The sequence below is a fragment of the Lissotriton helveticus genome, chromosome 7, assembly GCF_964261635.1.
Source record: "Lissotriton helveticus chromosome 7, aLisHel1.1, whole genome shotgun sequence".
Classification (NCBI taxonomy): Eukaryota; Metazoa; Chordata; class Amphibia; order Caudata; family Salamandridae; genus Lissotriton; species Lissotriton helveticus.
The window spans coordinates 1,459,140,859-1,459,165,293 of NC_136068.1; positions in this window are offsets into that span (position 1 = coordinate 1,459,140,859).

Below are 24,435 nucleotides of genomic sequence, written 5' to 3' on the forward strand. Positions count from 1 at the left end.
TCCATGACAGCAGTCTGTCTCTGAAAAATAGTAATCTTGCCCACCCATAAAGTGGGTCAATTACATACCCCCAACAGTAGCTGCACTACCTTTCTGCCTTTTCCTCTTGGTGGTCTAATCATCATGCCCTACCTTACTTCATGCATCAAATTCATGCCAGAGTTACTCCTGATGTCCCAGCTTCCCCAAGACTTTTCCCACCCTGGTCTAAACTGTATAGCGACATCCAAACATAAGCACTCAAATGCCACCCTGCATTGGTATTGATCAACCAAAATGCTAGGGGGATGCGGAAGTGACATCCTCCAAATGTTCCGCTGCTGATGACATCATAGGTTGTGACATCAGCTTGCGCGTTTACCCTGATGGCGTTGCCACATGACCTTTGACATAATGGCATTACGTTAGTGACACTGCTTAAGTAACAATAAATGAAAGATAAAATATTAAGTGCAATATTATTAAAATGATGCAAACGATTTCTGAAGCAGATACACATCTATTTTTATACCACACACACACACACACACACACACACACGCGCGCGCGCACACACACACACACACACACACACACACACACACACACACGTGCATGTGTGTGTGTGTTACAAAAACAGATTTGTATCTTGTGTCTGATTTAGAAACCTTCTGCACTATTTTTTTTTATTAACAAATGAATATATATAATACATGGGATTCTGCAAACCCTGTATAAAGCCTGCCTCTTATTTCTTTATAATCAGTGACTTTCGACACACTCAATCACTGATTATAAAGAAATTATGTCAGAGCTCAACTGTTATAACTTATTACAATTGAGCTCTGACATCACAATTCTTGCTGCCAGCAGCCACGAGGAAAGACATATCTACGGATTCTATTTTTATTTTTGAGGTTTGCAAGTATGGTCTTTCTTTCATAAAAAGAGCTATGCACCAAGGATGTAAGTGGTTAGTGGGAAAAGTGATGGGGTGTCCATGTATTATAAGGGCTAATATACCCCCTGCTGTTCATGGTAAGGCAAGTTACCACAGAGTTCCTTAACCTTATAAAGAAACTCGGCCTTAAACCTCTTTCCTCTTTATGGTCATGGAACTCTTCAGAGACTTGCAATATCCTTATAATATACGGCAGGGGGTACTGTATCCCAGTTACATTACATGTTTTTTTTCAAACCCTGTGTAAAAACTTAATTTATTTATTATTGATGATTTCTGATGCACCTAATTGCCTATTATAAAGAAATGACAGCAGAAATCAAGGGTAATAAATAACTAGAGTTAAAATCTGACATCCCAAGCCTGCTGCTAGAGCCAGCTCCTAGTTGGCCTAATGGCTAGGGCGGTCGACCTCAAATCTGTGGAACTGGGTTCGAGTCTCGACAAGGACGTGTAACATTCTGGGATTCTGGGCAAATCAGTAATCGTCCCTTGTGTCTTAGTGTACGCAACTGGTGCTCGTGCAAAGCGCTCCTATACCCAATACCTACGCGTCAAGTTTGTTCTATATAAAACTCAGTAACACAAAAATATAGGGGAAAGGCATGTCAAGTCACAGAGCATTATTAAAGCATCGATGTAAAGAATTAAAACTAATAATTGTTTTTCTTTATTCTGCTATGCTATTTTAGCTAAACATTAAGAAGCAGCAAGAAGATACTTATGGCAGCATGTTGTTTTTCGCACTTCTTAAGTAATTATTCAAAAGTTATTCTACAGACTTCGAGCAACTTTAGTTTTTTTAAAAAGAAAAAATGCCTTATGTTAAACTGAATATGATTTTATTCTTCCTGTTTGCAATCATGCTCTCTATTTCACACCAAGGATCTAAATGGTTTGTGGAAACGTTGCTGGAGTGACAACGTACAAAAAGAAATAAACTCCCACCTGTCATACATGATAAGGATATTTCAAGGCAACTTGGAGTTCCATAATCAAGGAACTCAAACTTTAGTTCTTCAGCTGATATCTCGTAAAGGGTTATATATCAATCACGGTCAGACTGTCCCCAATACAGGTGTAGAACACTCATTATTCAGCTTTCAGCGAAATTCAGAAGAATAAACAGTTCTCATAGAAACTAAAACCTTTGCAGTAAACAACATGAAAATCATATTTTATATTAGAATATACGTTATGCAGAATAAAATATTTTTTAAGCAAACAGAAAAATAGTGAGAGAGAGTCACTGCTCTCTTTTTCATTCTTAACGATTCAGGAACATATTTACTAAAAGTTCATGCAAATCAGGGCCGCAAGCAAAGCTGCTGCGCTTCGTTGGATGAATGGGAGAGAGCTGAGGAACAGCATATCTTAAAATAGTCCCATATGTTACCAAGAAATGGTTCTCACTCTTCAGCTCTATACCTAGACTGGCACATTTGAGACTGCCTAGCCCCAATGCAGGCACCCTTGCGCCTGTGTTACAGGCAGCATTGTTTTTGGGCCGAAGGAAACAACTCCTTGCACAAAAACTACCCTAAAGGGCAAATTCATCTTTCATTATGTGCTGCAGGATTTAGCACACATTGGAGGCTAAAGTTACAAGGAGAAATAAAGATATTTCTCCTTGTTACGCCTCTGTTGGTTAGTCCCACCATTTTGGCACCTAACCGATGAAAAGTAACACAAGACATTGTTGTGCACTACCTTGTGGAACTCTGTATTCACTAAACCACATAAAGCCATACAAATTGAGTTTGCATGGCTTAGCAATTACCAGAAAGGACTTTGGGTCTGGCCTCCACCACAAAATTAGCTTTGGTTTAGTCTGTCTGGATTCTTCTATGAAAACGTTGACAAAATCTGGGCTGATTGAAGCCTGCATCCTTTCCCTGATTTGATCTCCTACATGAATGATTCTGACCCCTCTAATTAGACTCTTCCCATTGATTGCATACAGTTTATGGGACCAGATGTATCTTCATCATGTGCCTCCATCGAATCTGGTACTCTCTAGATCAGAATGATTCTACTGGATTTTTCTGCAGTATTCTTAAGAGTGTTGCACCCAATCCTGATATCAAGACTTTTTGATTTTAGAGTTTGTAAGCAAGCTCTTTAGTGGCTCTGTTCATTCTTGACAGCCAGCACACAACCAGTTTTTATGCTGCCTTTTCGCTCCAAAATTCTGTAGCACTCTTGATCCTGAATCTTCTACTGAGAATGTCTATGACTCCTCATCTTCAGGACCTGCACTGGACCTATCTATAACGACCCAACCTTACCTCTTAACCAAACCTAACCTAACATTCTAACCTGACCTGACCTAGCCTAACCTGACCTGACCTAACCTAACCTAACCTGTTATAGCTTTCTCTTTCGGCTTTTCATCTGTTTCTAACCACAATGATCTCTTCAAATGTTTCCGAGCTGCTGAAAGCCTTTGTTCTTTTATGAGGGTATTTAAAATTACTCTTCAAAGGAACTTTAGCACAGTGAGTTAAAGGCGGATGTTCCTTCTGAACTGGGTCTGTCCACAATGGAACCATGCTATTCTTGGTAAAGTCTTCACGAAGACCTTTGGGCATCTCTGCATTGATACTAGCATATGTGCCTTAGCACTACCTATGAAAATTGCCTCACCTTTGCAAAAAAAAAACTAAATTAAAAACAGCATAATTCGGATGCACCTTCACACTTTTGATAGTACATGGAGCAGAAGCCAAATGAGTTGTTTTGTAGATTGAGTGACTGATAATATATACAAGTAAATAGCATAATTATTTTAGGGGGTTTGTGTGATCTGTTATAAATCTATGGGGCATATTATCAAGGACGGGCGATACATTATCGCCGCTTTTATCGGCAGGAAACTGCCGATATAGCAGCGATATTAGGCTTGATATTATGCTCTATGGAATTCCTATCTAAGCCCATGTTAGATGTCTTCACATCTAACATGGGCTTCGATAGGAATTCATAGAGCATATTATCAAGCCCATTATCGCCGCTTTATCGGCAGTTTCCTGCCGATAAAACTGGCGATAATGTATCGCCCGTCCTTGATAATATGCCCCTGCGTCTCTGGCCACCACTTATTTGTTTGTGTAAACTTAACAACTGAGTTCGACACATTTTTAATGTTTGGCATCATGCTAATCTAGCATGTGCTCAAAGGCGCAGTCTATTCTTGCTAATGAAAGGTCCAGAAAGTGTTCTGTGACCTAGGGGGGTGCATGAAATATCGAGTACAAGAATGTTATGGGACATTAATATTGTGGATAAAATATCGAAGGGCAATATATTGAAAGGTTAGAGCACACATGAAAGTATAGATTTTCTATGCGTAACCCAAAATCTATGTACCTTGATGATATATAAGGTACTTAGGTGTTGATTTAGTTATAGAAAATCGATACATACTGACAGTTTGATATTTTGTCCCTCAATATTTTGTCTATGATATTCTGTAGTCTAGATTCAGGATCAACACTGCATCTGATTCCTGTTCGTGCTCTGCATGCTTCATAAAGAGAGATGGTGGCAGCGTACCATGTTTTGTGACTCCTTAATATCACCAGACCTCTTTCACTGTATCAGAGAGAGTGCAATGCATTGACCCCTCCTGTGCAAACTTTCACTGCTATGTGAACACCCCAGAACCTTGTGGTCACATCCCATGTGTTTGTCTAGAACATGTGTGTGCAGTGAATATGTAGCCACTCTATGTGGTGTGAGTACTGGGTGCCTCTGGGCTGGTATGGCGCAAGACGGAGAATTTGGACAGCTTTTCCAGACAGTGAAAGAGTGTTGCCAGCATGTCTGTAGTTGGAGGTTGAAGATCAAGACATTGGAATGAGGGAGGGTGGAGACAGGGATTCCATTGGAAAGTCATTGAGGTCCTTGTTAGCAAAGAGCTGGTGATGAATTCTTCCTGGCACCTTCATTGGGTAGATGGTAAGGGTGAGGGGAAGGATTGCTGTGTGTTTATCTTAAGATGAGGACGTTACTAGGATGGCCAGTCCTTTTGTCTGTCCCTGATTGTTGCCTTAGGACGGTGGATGACGGCCAGGTGCAGAGAGACCACACTTTATTATTCCTTTGTTTTGGAAGACTCCTGCTTGGAGCCTGGCCAATAGCTTCCTGCTCCTTATACAAAGACTATGTCAGAGGAAAAGCCAGAAATGTATATTTGAGAGAGAACAAGCCCAAAGACTTTCTGATGCCTTATGCAATATCCACATCCACTTTCTGGCAAATGTATGTCAAAAGGTGATCCAAATAACCTCACTGTGTTCCATACCCAGTTTTTCTTGACTATGAAGTTAGTGCCCTATAAAGTACTCGAAGAGCTAATTGGTGACTAGGGGTTATGTCTGACTGACAGGCAGTCTTGCAGAGGTGAGGCAGCATCACTTCAACTCTGTATTTTCTGCTGAAAGAGCCTGGAGGTTTCCCAGTGCTTTCTGCCTGCCATCTGAGAGATGGAAGGAGTGTGCTTGGCCCTGCATGAGGAGCAACTGTTTAGGAGGAGATTCCCTTAATGTTCCTGGTATGAGCAGCACCCAGAGATAAGCTGACTACAACAGAGAGTAAGCCAAGAGCAACCCTTGCTCTGAGAGGGCCTCTTGGTCTCTCTGCATTGCACCAAGACTTTGTGAAAACAAGTATCACAGTTCATCCAGCAATCAACAGAGAAACCAGTGCACCCAGAAGAAGAGCTGCCAAAGTAACAACCCTGATCATGGCATCATCACGAATAGCTCAAAGACCTGCAGTGCGAACTCCATCAAGTGGCACTTCTTCCACCTGAAGGTCTATGCCGCACCCACAACATAAGTGAATTTTCTGCTATGAGGGTGAGTTCACAAACTGCACTCTATGCACCATTAGAACTGCAATGCCATCCAGCAGATTTAAGTGGGGCTTAGCCTGTGACTGGAAGGAGAGACTAGGTATCGCAGAAGAATTTCCTACATGAACTTAAGACTTTTTTCCTGCGTAAATACCAAAGGGAAGAGACGAACTGAGTTGTGCATTTGAACAGAAGGGTAATTTCAAGAGGTGTACACCTGTGCCAATAATGCCTATGTCCATTGTAAGCCAGGAACTATATCCATTGGAAATCATGTAGGACTGGGAGAGACTACAGGAAGGGGAACGCAGCGTCTTTCTAAAGATCGTAATCAGTACCATTTCACAGGTTGGTGGAGATATCTACCACCAGAACTCAACTCAAACAGAGGACAATACCATATTCATGATGGCAATAGTGAGCATTAATAAAAAAAATGCATAAAACACATAGGGCCCGATTCACAAAGTTAAGATTACACTTTTGCATGAGTTTGCTACTTTCAGGTATTCACAAAGGTAAATTAACACAAAAGGTCCAAGTTTACAACTTTAGGTATTCACAAAAGGCATTTAGAGTAATATCTTTACGTCCACATTTGGGGCGGAATCTCCACACCCGGGCGGAATCTCCCCCCGAGTGTGAAGATGCCACTTTGGGTGCAGAGAATACACACCTCACCCAGAGTGTACTCTCCGCACCAGGAGTTGAATCTCCGCACTCAGTGGATTTTCTGGCCTGAGCGCAGACGTAAAGATTCCACTCGTAAATGCCTTTTTCTCTAAATGTACCTTTGTGAATACCTAAAAGAAGTAAACTTACACAAAAGTGTATAGTTACATAAGTGAATAGGGCCCACAACTATGACACCATCCAAAGGTGTGCTAAGCAAGAGTTTTGGTATTGAATATGCTCATAAAGCCTTCTAGTCCCAAGATGGTGTTAATTTCGAAACTACGTATGACTTCCTCTGGTATTGATTGACTGAGGCAGCTAGGAGCTCTAGATTGTTCATATAGTCATGCTGAAATTTCACACTTTCATCACCCCTTGAGAATGGGGTCTGACAGAGATACATAAACAGTTCTGTTGTATTCAAATTTTCAAGAATTAATTTACTCACATTCCCCTCAATATCTACCCTCCAGCTGTATATTCAACTAGCCCTTAACTCTCTTACTAACTCTTCTAGTGGCCCTGAGAATGTGTAGATGGTTTCCGCCTGCTCCAAGAGTGCATCTAGGTTGTGTTGAATGATGATGTCAGCAATGTCTGGATCCTGTATGACTGTAGAGTGTGCATTGACAGAATCAAGTGAGTGTGTTGTGTTGTGGGAGGGGTGTGTTAACGTGAGCAGTATGTGGAAGAGGGGTGAATGTGTTTGCATGGCCTGGGAGTGGGTATCGGAATGGTGTTAAATGTGATGTTTGTGGGACATAATGAAGCATGTTTGCCTGGAGTAGAGATTCTGGCACTGAACAGGATGAAACAGGTGATGCCATTATCTGTGTCCAACCCTATCTGGTTAAGCTTGGGCAGAAGGATATGCTGAAGCGTTCACTTAAGTAAGGTAGAAGACAGGAAATAGAAGTGAGTGACATCATGTCCTGTAGCAATGAATGCTGTGAACTGCAATAGTGTCACTTCCTATAGAGATGGATGATGGGAAATCTAAAGATGACTTTCTTTTGAGATGCATGCTGGAAAATGAGGTCTGCTTTTTTGGCTTCTTCTTGTAAAGATGGTTGTAGCAAGAAGCCAGTGATGTTGTTTCTGGTAAAAATGGATGCTGGAAAACGCAGTGATTCAACTGTTAATATTAAGCAGCTAGTCACTATTCACTTTACAGTATACACTCTTTACCACCAATCATGCTTTAAGAATTTGATATGGATGTATTATTAAACAAGAGGACGTATGCAAGCCTATCATCTCATTTACTGACATTTATAGAACGTTACCTCTGACAACTCGAAAATATAAAATCAAATTCCATACAGAACACTGTTTTTAAGGATAGAGCAATGCAGTGTTTATTATAGAGATGAATGATGGGAAATCTTGATATGGCTTTCTATAGAGATAGGACAATTGGTCCAGTATTCTGGCTTCTTCCCTTAAATATGGTTTTGGCAGAAAGCAAGTGATGTTCTTTCCTGAAGAGATAGACCTTGGAATTCAGTGATATCACTTTCCATAGAAGTGGATAAAAAGAAAGCTGGAGATGGTTTCTGTTGAGATCAATGCTGGAAAATCAAGGATCCCCACTTTCAAGTGTCCCTTACCACAGGACTCAAAATGGTCAATGCCTTATTTACCCCAAGGTAACATTCTGTGGCTGTAAGGATTTGGGGTCAGTTGAGTGAATCTTGCAACATGTATATGTCCAGCCGCCAATTAATTTGTCATAATTTACCAACTCAAACAGACAAAGAACTACAAATGTAGGGCCTTGATTTAAGATTGAGAGTGAGAGCGACCCTGCAAAACTCTAAACTCCGAAAGGAGTATCCCATCTACCCAGGAATATGATTTACGTACACAGAAGAAATAGATGTATTCCCTTTGCTCCGTACTTAAAGATCATCAGACATTCAACAGGCATCCATCAGTCCATCAGCCTAAGCTGTCAATGTCCTCTTGATATCTTCCAAGGCAGTTTGTTTGGACTGGCTGCATTACCATATTAAAGCCTACAACAACAGTTAAATTATCATACACAGTGGCTGAAATGATGTGATTAGGCCTGTACATTGCCACTACAGTAAGAGGAGACTGCTAAATCATACTATTAACTACAAAAGGTCTGTACTTTTCTCTCAGAATTTTCTGCATCGTGAAACGTATCTTTGTTTGTAAAGCAGAATCTCAACCCCACCTGCCTATTTTTTCTCTGACTCACCTAACTATCTACTCTGTGTCTTGATGGCAAGCACACATGTGTCTGCTCTCTTGAGAAGTGTTTCCTGCAAAGCCACATTCTACTTCACATGTGATTCAGAAAATTATGGAGCTTGACTGTCTTGAGAGGAGAATTCAACCTCGTTGTGTTAATTGAACGGACCTCAATATAGTGTATTTGAAGTACCATATATTCTATCCATTGTCTCCATCTGTAAGTTGTTTCTCCATTCTCATCTGCTGCTTAACCCTTCCTACATTTTTCAAACAAGACAAATATTGATAAAGCAAATCATTTAATTCTAATGTTTTGCAAAGACATAACCATCTAACTTCTATGAGCTATCATTCATCTGTTATCATCTGACGTTAACAAAACAAAAACAATGTAATATCCTCCTCCATCCAACTGAACAGTAGAAATGCACTTCCTCTTCCTTTGGACTCCATAGCATGCTGTCCATAACCGCCACAGGCCCATAGCACGAGGCTTACTGAATCTATCTAAATCTTAATATATTTCATTAGCATACCCTTTTTAGCATCTGTCCTCATCATCAGCCCACCTCAGCATTGTTACATATCACATAGTTAAGACCATGCTCCTGGGGAAAATATACCTAGATCAAGGTGTTGTTCAATCTCTTCTCACGCCCTTTAGTCCCTTTTTCACAGACATATCATTGTAAGTCTTCTGATCAATTTGGAAAAGTAGTCTAGAGGAGAAAGTTCAAATGTATGAGACTTATTTTCAATTCATAACCTCTATGAAAGGCTTCGAACTTATCTGTTTTCCCAGGATAAAGTCCATGAAAATCAAAATATTGCCTTGCTGAAAAGTAAGGGATTCTTGAGTCTGTGTCTCTTTCAATATCACTTCCTTCTGCAGGTATGCCTTTACTTCTCAAGGCCTCTTATCATCAAGTATCTCTGTAGCCCAAAGCAGTGAGCACTTTCAGGATCCACATTCTCAATCATTCATTTGAGGGTTTGAGTAAAGATATGTTGTACATATTTGAGCGTACTGTAAAGCTAAACCTCCGCTGACTCACTTGCATTCCGTATTCTGAACTTTTAGTCGCAGGGCTTCATTATGAGACTCAGCAGATGTGTTTAACTTCTCCATGGCTTAACCAACAAACAGAACATCTTGCAGCATGTATTCATGTTCCACACTACTTGCATTCATCTGATTGTTTTCAGACCTATCTGAGAGTAGATTATTTGTCAGCAAAACTTTGCAGCATACCATTCATCACGGATTTCAGAACATTCTTCCATCCCATCTTCAGAACCACTATTCTCCCTTTCATATCCACTGTTTTTGTGCTCTCTCCATGAATTTATAGTATTTTAAGAGTTCAGTGGAGTTTCAATAGATGCACACCTCTAGAGGTTTAGAACCCTAGAGGTGTGCATCTATAGATGAAACCGTAGAGATTCAATAGTTACATTAATTAGCTAGAGTCATGTAGGCATTCGGGAGATCCTAAGATACCTTGCTAGAGGGTAGTAGTCATTAGATTTTGAAGGCACATAAACACATATACAGAATCTTATACTCTCAAGCACAAAAACACTTATATGCACACACAAAAACTCACAAAGATCATTAGAAACAGTGCTAGACTTCTCTATGTTAACACACTGTATGATGATAGAACACTATGTGCATATGTAGGAAGCCGTTTGCGATTTGCAAACGCCGGAATTCGCAAACGGCGTTTTGGTATGTATGGACCACATAGCAAAATAAGGAATCGCAAAAATTGCGATTTCTTATTTTGCTCAAGCATTTAAGGAATCGTAATTTTGCGATTCCTTAAATGCTATGTAGGGGTGCCTCACAAAATTGCGATTTTGGCGTAAGGAATCGCAAAATACCGCCTACTCCAAATAGATGGTATTTTGTGATTTCCTGTTAAAGTAAATAAAAAAAAAAATTCATGCTGCCATTTGGTGCACAGACATGCCCTTAGGGCTTGTATGTGCGCCAGATGTACATACATGCACATTCCAGGGGTGCAACAGGTGTCCTTTGGACACCCTGGCACCCTTGGAATTGCGATTCTCAATTTGCGATTTTCTCTTAGAAAATCGCAATTTGAGAATGTATCTCCATTCATTCCTATGGGCCTCTTGGCCAATAGGAATGAATGGGACACTCATTCCTTAATTGCAATTCGCAATTTGCTAATCGCAATTGAGGAATTTTAGAGATTCGCAAAAAAATAGCGATTTATTACGTACATTCCATTTTGCAATTCTCAAATAGCGATTCCTTAAAAATCGCTATTTGAGAATCGCAAAATGTAAATTACATACATATGCCTCTATGTAGATAGATATGTAGACCTTAGTTATTACAGGTTTTGAGGGTATAATTTCTGGGCTAGAAATAAAAGCAAAAGCCATCAAGTTAGGAATTCACAATTTTGAAATTGGGCTTCCAACTAGGAATAATTGTGTAAATGTAAACACATTTATCCTAGTGCTGTGCTTAATCAACAACAAATGTTCACTACTCTTTATATGATCCAGGTGAAATTAGCTACTGTTTTGGTAAAGGTCTTGACTGGTCATCGATGCAACATATTTGGAAAGATATAGCAGATAGTTTACATAAAGTAATAGTGGCATCTACTGCATGGCAATTCTTACCTCTCTCAGACCTGAATTCCATGCGATTGCTTCTTCATTGAGCACTAGATCCAATCCAAAAGGATGTTTAGAATTGAATTGACCAACTGGGGCATACACGACAGAGCCTTCAGAGGACAACTGCCAGTTCATAATGTTAAAGATTGCTGGAGGATTGCCATTGGCATCAAAAAAAATCTCATCACCCTCAATGTTCTTGAAATGGATCATCTTAATATACTGAAGTAACTACAGAGAGAAAAGACAACACAGAACAGACATTTAACATTTGTATAGCACCCGTTAGAAACTAAATTGAATATAACCAGTGATGGGAAGCAACACTTGTGCATTCCAGACTACACATGGTACTCACAAGTAGCTCTGTGCCCTATCTAATGGTCATTGAACATGGCGTAATAGAAATCCGAAAACAACCTACATAGTTGAAAATCAGAATCACTTTATTGTTAATTGAAATCTCTGCAACACAGATAGTGAAAAGATGTATTTGTAGTGAGAGAATAGCTATTTCTTAGTTGCAAATGTTCCAAATAGGAGTTTGCATGCACAACAATTGATTTTCCAATGTAAGAATCACATTTTAAGACTTTGAAAAACTTGATCCAACTCCTAAATGGGATTGTGACTTGATACCTATTTGATATTTGGAAGGAGCATGGTCTGGCCACTCCTTCCAAATACCCGATCCATATGGAATATACCAATGGTTTCTGACAGTTATTCCAGCCATATACAAACATCACTGACCCGGGTGACCCCCACATTGGGTGGTAGCCTATTTTCAAAGGGAAAGGGGTCCCCTTTCAACAGGCTTGACTGAGAAACAAAAGCAGTCCTGGCAAATTTTGTGAGGAACAGCCTCCATAGTGTAAGTAGCAAGCAAGCCCAGAAAGGGAGCTTGTCTACTGCAAGGGAAGGTTTGGGTAGGTTCTCTCGTAAGACATATTTGGAAAACATTGCACATTTGGTATGTTTTACAATACATTTTTAATGATAGAACCTTTTCCATTCCTTGAAAGGATGGATGGAGGGAGAATGAAGACAGCACTGCAAGGCTCACTGAATGAATAGTTGGATGGTTTAGATGTGGGTGTATAAATTAATTCAAGAATGGATGGCAATGTTTAATGCCTTTTATCTGTATGGAATTAGGTAAGTATACCTCTCGCGAGACCCTATTTGTGACGGTCTTCCGATTAGGCGAAAGTGCATCTAAAGACTAGAGCATTTTACCAGCCCGCCTTGACACCATGCTCTAGATTTCTCTAGTGGGGGTGTCACATAGCGCATCAAACTAAATAATTGCGGCGAGCGCTACTTATATACCAAATTTGATTGGATGAAGTCATCTGCTTCAGATTACTAAAATACCATCAGATTTGTGTTTATTCAATAATCTAGGGTCCTCAGTTCAAACTATGAACATTGAGGCCTGAAGATGGTCTTATAGATGAGAACAAATAGACCGAACCGTCGACACCCTCACCCAATTTCATGAACAAAGAACCTTGTGGCAATGTTCATTGTAGTTTCAATAATGTTCTCCTTGTTGCAAAATGTATGAAATGGGTTACAAAACTAGTGTTTATGAGAAATTAACTGCTGTGTAAACAATCTATCTCATTCACTTTTGTATATGTGATTTGCTTTTTTGTACCCTAATCTTGAAATTAATTTTTCTACACAAATTTGTATTTTTCTAAAAAAGTATACACCCGTCTTGTTTTTCTTTGCTTATACATTCACTTTGAAGGAATATGATTGATTCTGTAAATTTTATTTTTGAAGCCACTATTTAGGGCTTCCTAGACATAGTTCTCTCAACTAATAATACTTTATATAAATAAATTCCCTTGTTAGGTATACATACCTGATTCCGATATAGATTTACCCAAGCCTTCAAGGGTTTATTGGGTTGCCCAATTTTGTCATAGTATTTTATCTGTTTGAAGCAAGTGATCTCAATGCACTGAACAAGGATAGGTGCTCTGCAATAAAACATCACCCTACACAGAACCTACTACCACCGATCTTTATGAAATAATGATGGCCTGCACAGTGCACTGATTTAGAGCCTCAAAGAATTAAATACAAAGCATTAAGCGTTCATCAGAAATTGGAGAGAGAAGGATATAATCATGTAGTAGCAAAATTGCTCAATGTAAATCAGGTAACCTCAAATAAATCCCTGCTTGACCACATTATGTGATCCTATGGAGCTACTTGTTTCACAGTATCTCCTCCTTTATCTTGACATGAGAGCACCTTGAAATACATCAGTTGGGGTGTGCATTGCACAAGACTATAAGGTTACTACATCTACAGTAGCACACACATATAGGGGCAAAAGACAACTGACTTTTCTCCAAGTTCACTAATAGCATTGTCGTCATCAGGGCAGCGGTAGTGGAGGAATGAATGTTTCTAAGTTAATGATTAGAATCAATCAACTCTAACAATTGTCACTTAATGTAATGTAATGTTATGATTCAATATGCTAATCTGAAATGTGTTCCAATGGTCAATTTATAAAAAAGAGTCTTAATTATGAATGCACTAGACTCTTTGAGCCGAGCAACAGCAGGTCCGTCACTCCTCTCCCCCAAAGCATTTAGGGTCAACGATGCTTATGGGTTCCCTGCAGGGGAGAGGAACCACCAAAATTCAAAAGAAAATATTTTTGTAAGCGAGTGTGGTCTGACTGGGCAGGCTTTAACCCCATGTTTTCCATTCCTTATTTTGAAAGTGTTGTTGTGCTGCAGGCAGGAAATGTGGCTGGCCCAGATTCCCAGCAGCAAAACCAATCTATACTAGCAGTATAACCAGCCACCATCCCGCCAACCCACTGGGAAAACATCCCATGCCTGATAGCACCAAAACGGGCCTGCACTTGAACCCTCCTCCCCCTTTGCAAATGTTGAAAAATGTTTCAGAAAGAGTAGGCAGTGTACCAAGGGACCAACATCAACTTTCAACTAAACGTTTTTAAAAAAGTACATTTTTTAAAGCACGACTTGCATTAAAAACACAGTCTCCATTTTTAAAAGTCTGCATATTAAAATAATGTTTTCTTATTCAAACACAGATCATAAAGGTTCATTTAAAACTAAAAATCATTACAGAAAGCTAAATGGACAATTAGTTTGCCAAGTCAATTCAGCATCAATAAATATTATGAGTCAAATAAAAGTCTAGGTATAAAGTCAAATAACAGACTATCATAGAGTCTGCCTTAATTAAAGGGAGCAAAAGGCTTGCAAAATCTCTAAGTACTAAGTAGGCAAGAGGACCGACATGAAGTCTGTCTCTGGAGAATAGGGAAAGCTCTCTGGTAATCATCTCAGAGAAGGCACTTTGAATAGATTTTCGAGCACTGAAAGGCGCACTTACGACATGGTTTCAGATGGGTAATATTGATAGGAATCAAGAGATCTTCATAAACTCATGATACATTAACTGCACCAGAGTTAGAGACGCCTTCAGAATACATAATTAATGCTAAGCCTTACCTTAAAAACAAGAGAACAACATTACAGCTATGCAAGTACAATGGGCCCTTCAGAGTCATCTGCAGGAGCAGGAAACGTCTTTTGACTTGTTGCAAAAGTGAGTACGGTTGGAACCCAGGTTCACGGGAAGCTACAAAAGACAGCAAAACATGCACACACAAAACTTTCGACTGCATTTCTAAAAGAAATGTTTTGGTCAACAGTGAATACAAAATGAGAAAGGCCTAGTAGATTTGCTTTTGCAGGAACTCACCTGAGAGAGCATACGATAGGGGGCACATAAAGTGCAGTGTCTTGCATGGCAGGTGGGTGTATTTGAAGTGACGGTCTTACTCAGTTCAAGGAACACAACACCGCAGAGTCCTGTTTGCAGGCAGGAAACACGTGACTTCGGCACAGATGGAAAATGCATAGGTGTTTCACTCTGATTGTGCATTGAGTCCGGCCAAACAGTCCTAGGTCCCAGTGCTCTAAATCTTTAAAACATGTATTTCTAATTGCCTCACCCATAATTGTTATAAGGTAACTTACTTATAAGTCCCCACTATATGGTACAAGGGATACCCATGGCCTGTAAATCTGTAAATTAAAATGCTGCATTTGGACTGCAGCATCTATTATGCACCATGAGTTTGACAAAGCAAAGCCTGACTCCCAGCTTGCCGTTGCTGGCTAGCAGGGTGGTTTTAAACTGCTAGCTTGACTTTGGCATTTAAAGTAATGGCAAAGCCTAAACCTTCCCTCCTTAATAATTATACATCATCACTAAGGCAGATTTATTGAGCCCTAAGGCCATGCAGTAGTCATTTAAAAAGATTGCCTTGTGTTCTAATAACTGTACATATACTGACAGCAAAAACCCTGCATTGCTGTTTTTACTATGGGAAGGCTACTGGCCCCTCTGGAGAGTATAGAGTTACATACTGACAACTCAGTAGAGCTACCTTCTAAATGGGACTGCTAACTATGGTTAATCAAAAGGAGACTAGCTTGAAATAGACAAAGTTAACAAAAATTGATTTAATTTTTAGTTCAAGGACTCAAGTATGTATTGTCACGGGTTAGTGGCACCTGGTAGGTGTGCTCATGAAGCCCTCACCCACCAACCTAGTTGGTGGCATGCTTCATCATCGGGCCCACCCAGTGACACCTAGCGTGTCCCGGGTGTGCTTCGACGCCTGATTACAGCGGAGCAGGTATGTCGCTGAGTGTGCGGTGAAGAGTGTTATGGAAAGTGGGTTAAAACGGCTTGGCGGGGATCCCAGTGCCCGGAGGCAAATTAGACTTTAATAGCTGGGTCACCGTCAGCGGTTAAAATAAGGCTGTTGGATGTTAGAGGCGAGTTACGACCTCTCACATCCTGGAATATGTCAACATGTTTCAGCCAGTGCCTTATGACTATGCTGGCTTTCTTCAGGACGGGTTAAAATACGTGTATGTGATTAAAACTAGTGGGTGTGTATTACAGACTATGTGTATACACGCCCTAAAGTGTTTTTCTATGTGTGAGAGGGGGATTCCCTTCTCAAAACACGCTAGTTATGGAAATATGCTACTTCATGGTTGAGAAGTGGCAAGAACCGGTTCTGCGAAGGAGGCACTACAGGTCCAAAGCAGGCTCTGGCCAGCAATTCTGGTCAACCCTTGCCACTTCTCAACCATGAAGTAGCATATTTCCAAAACTAGCGTGTTTTGAGAAGGGAATCCCCCTCTCACACATAGAAAAACACTTTAGGGCGTGTATACACATAGTCTGTAATACACACCCACTAGTTTTAATCACATACACGTATTTTAACCCATCCTGAAGAAAGCCAGCATAGTCATAAGGCACTGGCTGAAACATGTTGACATATTCCAGGATGTGAGAGGTCGTAACTCGCCTCTAACATCCAACAGCCTTATTTTAACCGCTGACGGTGACCCAGCTATTAAAGTCTAATTTGCCTCTGGGCACTGGGATCCCCGCCAAGCCGTTTTAACCCACTTTCCATAACACTCTTCACCGCACACTCAGCGACATACCTGCTCCGCTGTAATCAGGCGTCGAAGCACACCCGGGACACGCTAGGTGTCACTGGGTGGGCCCGATGATGAAGCATGCCACCAACTAGGTTGGTGGGTGAGGGCTTCATGAGCACACCTACCAGGTGCCACTAACCCGTGACAATACATACTTGAGTCCTTGAACTAAAAATTAAATCAATTTTTGTTAACTTTGTCTATTTCAAGCTAGTCTCCTTTTGATTAACCACATATAAACCCGGGGATATGGACTAGCTTTCTGGTCCTCTCTCTCTCTCTTGATACACGACTGCTAAATATGGTACATCATTTAAACCTAACTTCTTGCTCAAGTTAAATATATTGTAACTATTTCACATATGTCAATTTCAGAAATTTGCCACTTTGTTGTCCAAAGCTTCCATTGACTGTTTATGGTCATCCACAAGCTTCTATCCTCGAGACAGCTTCCTGCCCTCCTGGGAAGAGGTGTTAGGCACCCTCAGAAAGGAACACAAAGGGCCTACTGAGGGACGAGATGTGGCCACCTTCTGGCAGGTTGACCACACAGGGTGGGAGCACTTAAGGCGAGCTTCAAAGGCAAAACTGTCTTTGAAGGGCAAATTTTAGTTACACAAGAGAGGGACTGCTCTTTGTATTTAGAAGACAGGCTGGCGAAGCTGTTGCCATACTATATTCTCAGTGGGCATATAGCCCTGAGGTAGACCCACTTCTGGATGGACTAGGGAGCTCCAAAAACCAAGAGATGGGTTCTCCCATATTGGAAGTGTGCAGAATAGTCCATTCTGTGCTAGCTAGATGCCACACTTTGCTGGAAATTATCACTGGTTGGGAGGAGACCTGTCAGTCCATGTATGCACTAAAGACTGGACTGCACCTTCTGCCTATTGCGCTAGCAGACAGATGAGCGGTGCCTTTCGTGTCCCCTCAAGGAAAATTAATCTCTGAGCCCAAAACAGAGAATGTGAATCCAAGAGTCAATTGGCTTACTCCCTACTACAAACACGGGGCCAGAAAAGCTAAAAAGCTTGTTCCTCTAATAGCCCATGGACAAGAAGCCTGTTTGCCTCTAGACACCGAGTCTGCTGGAACCGGGAGAGTAATCAGAGTGCAGTTTGGTCACCCAGCTTAGAATTCACCGCAAGTTAAAGGGATCAGCTTGTTTTGCTATAACTAGAGACCAGTGGCAACTGGTTTTGTGCTGGACATCACCTACATTTTGTGAAACATTAAAACCTCAGGTCAACGTCTCCCCATGTTCATTGACTAAGTGGTGACCACAGGAAGACCTCTGACACTGGCTCAGCATTCTCAGCATCCTGTATCCCTTGCATCAGGTCCTCTCTATTGATTCCCATGGTGGTACACCCATAGACCCTGGAACTGGACTGGAGAAAGTGTTCAACTATCCCATTGGTCCCTGTGATTAGATTCCTGTTGCAATTGGTCCCCACAAGAGTGCCTTGATAGCCATTTTCAAGTTACTTGTTATTGCTAACTCTAAACTGCTTGTTTTAGTAGATTACCATGATATATTGGGCTAAGTGAAAAGCTGTGATTGACTGTTTCTTTAAAAATACTCTATCTTTAGAACCTTTGATAGATTTTAGTTATTAGGTGTCTATTTCAAGATAAAAATATAGCCTTATTCTTATAAATTGGTTCCAGTTTTTTTTATTGTGTTATGGTTTCTTCTTATTCAACTGTCCTGGTACTTTTAAAACATGTGCACTTGTTCCTTTGATAAAGCATGACTTCTTTGAGCCACAGCTACGCAGGACAGAGATAAGGTTTTACAAACAAACCTGATTGAACCTGTGATGGAATTGTGGCTTACAAGAAATGTGGTTAATGGTTGAAGGGTTTGAAACCTGCTCAAGCAGGAACCACAATTCTTGTCAGGGTGAAGTCTCAATCAAACCCTAAATTAACCTGTGCTCAACCCTCAGGTTGCTTGGCACAGAGAAGTCAGGATTACCTCAGAGGCAATGTGTAAAGTATTTGTGCAACACTTTAAACAGTAACACAGTGAAAACACACCAAAAAAGCATACCACACCAGTTTAGAAAAATAGAGTCATTTGTTTTTTAAATAACTCAAGACCAAAACTACAGAATCCAAACAGTATAGCTGGAGAAATGCAATTCTAACAGTTTCAGTGGAAATAGTGACAAAAGGCACAAAGCATCAACTGTGGCTATTTGGTTGCTCTACCCAGACAAAGTCGCAGGTTTGACTGCGATGGAGCGGTGGCCAGTGACTGCGACCCAGTTAGACTTGCTCAAGAAGAGTACCTTAAGGCCTGGTTGCAGAGCATTGCAAGGTTTCACGCTGAGGATGGATCATGCAGTTGAGACGATACATCAGTTCTGAGGTGCTGTGGAGCTACGATGCAAGGTCTTGGGTCATCGTCGGGGATCCGGTTGATGAGGGCTTGCAGTGCAGAGTCTGGCATCGAGGATGGATTGTGCAGTCCATGAGGTATGTTGGTTCCAACGAGTTGTGCGGCTGCATTGTGAGAGCCTGCTCTCAACAAGAGATTTGTGATGCCTTCCCCCCAGTTCACCTCGGAAGCCAACAAGATCATCTGCGGCTTCCCCCAAGGACCGTCCCTCAGTTCCCTCAGTACCACCCTTTTCAATACATACATGACCCCCCAGCCAACACCGTCAGATCACATTGGGTCAACATTTTCTACCATGCCAATGATACCCAGCTCATCCTCTCACTGTAAGAAGACCCCTCCACCACCAGAGCCAACTTCCACAGATGCATGACGAAAGTCACGGCCTGGATGAAGGACCAATAGCTCAAGCTCAACATGGACAGGACAGAGGTCCTCACCTTTGGAAACAACACCTCGCAATGAAACGTTGCATGGTTCATACCCACAACCTCAAAATCTTCTTGGACAGCAAGCCATCTATGAAGAAAACCCAATCTCATCCACCGGCTTCCACACCTATGCATGCTCCACAAGATCTTCCATTAGCTCTCAGTCATCACCAGAAGGACCGTCTCGCAGGCCTTTGTTACCAGCAGGCTGGACTACGGGAACACACTCTTTCTAGGAATCACTGCACGCCTTCGGAAGAGATCACAGACAATGCAAAACTCAGCGGCAAGGCTCATCCTCCCAAAATGAACTCACATCACACTGTACCTCACAACTCTACACTTGCCTCCGATCCAGAAGAGATGACTGTTCAAGATGTTGACCCATGCATACAAAGCGCTGCACAACAAAGGACCAGCATACATCAACAAATCCATGACTTTTCACCAACTGACCAGACACCTATGATCTGCCTCTCTCTTCCTTGCAGGCACCCCTCATATCGACCAAAGCAAGAGTAGAGGATGCTCCTTCTCACACCTGGTGGCCAAGGTTCGGAACAACTGTCCCCTGCACCTCAGGCTGCCCCATTGCTCCAGGAATTCAGGAAAGTACTTAAGACCTGGCTGTTCACTTGAACAAATCAACGCAAAGCAGAAATCTTCCCCAGCTTCTTGAGACCCTCACAGGTGATTTACTGCACTAAATAAATCCCTGATTTGATTGATTGATGCAAGGGCCTGCATAGAGAAAGCTTTGCACGGTCTGAGGTTACGATGTAGACTCAAAGGTTGAAGATGAGTCGTTTGTGTCAGGAGAAACCTCTCAGCAGCGGCAATGCATTGGTCCTGCATGGAATTTGGCCTCTAACCAGAGGAGATGCGTCTGTTCTGCTGGGTCCACAGATGGGCTGGCAGAGCTCCTTTAGGCCCATTTTCATGTGTTAGGGACTGGGGTGGCACCATATGGCAGGGTAGGACTCACATATGGCAGAGTCCAGGTGCTGTGTTCAAGGTTGTTGAAGCCCTCTGTCCCTGAGACTCTGCTCTTGAGCCCAGCCAACTAGCATTTGGTGTCACTATGGGGTTCTAGGTTCAACAAATGTAGGAACAGTCCCTCTGCCCCCGGCAAGAGAGAAGCAGGTCAGCATAGCAGGCAGAAGTCTTTCAGAGCAGTAGTCTAGCAGAGTAGCAATCCTTTCAGCAGCACAGCAGTCCTCTTTTCAAGCACAGTATCCACAGATCCAGAAGTGTACTGAACAGTAGGTGTTTGCAGCCCAATATTTATACTCAATTCTGCCTTTGGAGTGGGAGGACCTTTTGAATTTCCCAGGCATCCTTCCTTCCCTGTCTTGGCTCCAGACTAACTATGGGAGGTATGCAGCCCTTGTGTGGAGGTAGACAGCCTATTCAAGTGTAAGTAGTGCTGTGCCCAGCTCCGTCCTCTCATCCTGCCAGTAATGGCCCATCCAGGCACACCTAAGTTCTATATTGTATGAGGCTTTCTAGAATGTACACACAGAGCCCAACTGTCAACTGCACCCAGCATGTGACCCAGAGACAGGCTATAGGTACTAACTTGCTAAGGCAGAAAAGAAATCAACTTTTTAAAAGTGGCATTTTCAAAATTGTAATTTAAAGTCTGACTGCACTCTAAGAGAGGATTTTTCATTACAATTCCAAAGACACCAAACAAGAACTGGTTACCTGTTCCCATATAGGAAATTACAGCTTAGTGAATGGTATAAGGTAACTCCAATGTTAGCCTGTGGAAGAGTAAACCTTGCAGTAGTGAAAAACACATTTAAGAGTGCTTCACAACTAGGACAAGTAAAGTTAAAAAGTGTATGCCCAACTTTTTAAATACACCTCACCCTACCTGTTGGGCTGTCCAGAGCCTACCATGGAGGTAACTTGTATGTATTTAAAAGGAAGGTTTGGCCCTGGCAAAAGGTTTATCTTGTCAGGTTTAAATGCCAGTTTGAAACTGCACTCACAGGCTGCAATGGCAGGCCTGAGACACGTTTAAAGGGCTACTTAGGTGGGTGGCACTATAAGTGCTTCAGGCCCACTTGTTAGAAGGACTACTCATATAGAAATGCAATGATGTCTAGATTTTGCTATTCAACTGGACATAATCAATTAATATGAAGAATTTAAAAAACAACATACAAGTGGGGACATGTATAAGCTCAGCCATTACATGGAGCATGACCAAAAAAAACATCAATTGGGCCAGCAAACAATATACACTGATGCGCTCTGGCACGTACAAATACAGTTATGAGGTTGTGCTAAGAGAAGGGAAATTACTTTCTCCTGATGAGTAGGCTCCCCAAGATAAAGTAATAGAGCCGGCTCTGGGGGATGGGTACCTGGGACTTTTAGGTGCACTGGAAGGCATGCAGCCTCCCTCCTTTTCAACTTAAGTTGAGCCCGGGTGATGGGATCCCAGGAGCTTTTTAAGTCTCCCCTTCCTAAACCCCAAGAGATGGGATTCCCGGGGGCCTTTTAGGCTTGAGGAGGGAGATGCACAGTCCACCTCCCATTCATTAAAATATCAGCCTTGCAGAGTGAGGTCCCCGGGGTCTCTTAGAAGCTTCAGGAGGGGCCACATGCCCTACCTTTCCCTAAATTACCTATCTGCCTCCCCCTGGGCACTGACTTACCTAAGGGGTATTTTTTGTATGTTTGCATGTTTTGTATATATGTCTTCATTTGGTGTTTTAAAAGGACTCAAGACAGATTCCCGAGTCCTAAGATTACAGGCTCCACGTCCTGGTTTATGTAGTGGCAGCCAATCTGATCTCAGCATGAGATCTGTCAGCTTCATAGATCCTAAGTGGCAAGATATATATAAAATGTTTTTGAGCATTAATTGCTCAGAAATTACTGAATGAATTTACACCAAATCACCAAAGCACATTTTCGGGATCAAGATCGGTCATCATGCCAAATTTGTTATAAATCAGTTCAGCGGTCTGGGCTGCAACTGAGTTAAATTTCCTATAGAATAATGAATGGGTAAAAAATATTTTGTGACTCCCCCTTTTTCTTAGCCCCCGCTGGATGGATCCCAAGAAAATCTTCATGTGCGAACCAACGTGTTTTGACCTTTGCGGTCTTGATCATGGTTAGTTTTGTCCATCTTTACTTTTTATATATACATGAATGCCCACATGACCCTTATTAAGGTATTTTGGGACATATAGTTAAATGACTGTGAGTGAGTTTTGATTTCTTACAAACAAACAACGTCATTAGATCAGTGTATTATAACACGTTGGTAGCATATATATATATATATATATGACCATCTTGTTCCTTGCCCCTTAAAAGTATGAGAAAGGTTGTATATTTACTTGTCGTATATTGTAACACACGCATATAATTTCTGCCCAATTCACATTCTATACAACAAGGGACTAGTGCCCTATTGATCTTAATGGTCTCAACCAAATTAACTATAGAGGATTTCTACATATGTGTTTCCTCAGGTTAGATACTATTGATGGCATTGTGTCATATAGCTAATTGAATAGCCCAATTCTTGTTATGTGAAGGTGAAGTAGCATAATGTTTTTCCTTCTATTTTTGGCTAAGTGCCACTGACCAGCAACCCTTTCGTATGTTACTCTACTGCATGTTTCGTATGTAAGCTGTACATTTGATATTGCTATGAGTAGAGATTTATCTACTATCCTCCGGCAACATCTACAGATGTACATATAATTCTTCATCCCCATTCAGACCACAAAGTTGTTTTGTCCTGAACCTTATTATCAATCTGGACTCAAGGCATCCTAATTTGAGTGTTCTATCCCCACCCCTCTCACTTGCGGGGATTGTGGCAATTCCCAAGTACTTCATTGTTTGCCAATTATATCCTTGATGTATTCTCATGTGTTTTGTCATTGCATAGTTCATGCCATTCTTTAGTAACACCAGGATATGCTCTAAAATCTGCATTTTCTATGGGCAGATCATGCTTCCTATATAACATTGGCATTCCAGCATGTATACAAGATAGGTTGTTTCGCTGTTAATTCTTTCATTAATCATAAACGTTCTTCCTTACAAGTTTATGATTTCTTTGATGTTTTACCCTATTTGACATGCCTTACATTTCTCACATTTATTGAATCTTCTCTGATGTTGTTCTAAATATGATTACATTTTTGGCCTTGTAAAGTGGCTATGTGCCGATATATCTTTTAATGAGGGGTCCCTTTTGCATGTCACATCCGGTCTTTCTGCTAGTCTATCCCCAAGGTCTGGATCTTTTCTTAATATGTTCCAATTTTTTTTCCTAACATTCACATTTTGCAGATTTTGTTTGCTGTAGGTTAGTATCAAGCTAATATTCTGGTTGTCTTCTTTGATTTTTTTTCTCTTTTTTTCTGTAGGTCAAGGTCTGTGCTCGAGTGATTCCCTCAGCTCTTTTTTTTGCCTTGATGAATATCTAATCATTTATATCTTCTTTTTTGGAATTTTCTTTCTGTTTCTTTTGTTTGTATTTTCAGTTCTTTCTCATCTGAACAATTCTGTTTCATTCTTAAGGACCCCCCCATATGGGATGCTTTTCTTGAAAGCCTTTTGATGGAAGCTTGATCCGTAAAGAATGCCATTGGTGGGAGTTGGTTTTCGATATACTGTGGTTATCACCTGATTCTCTTCAATGTATTCTTGTAGGTCTAAAAACT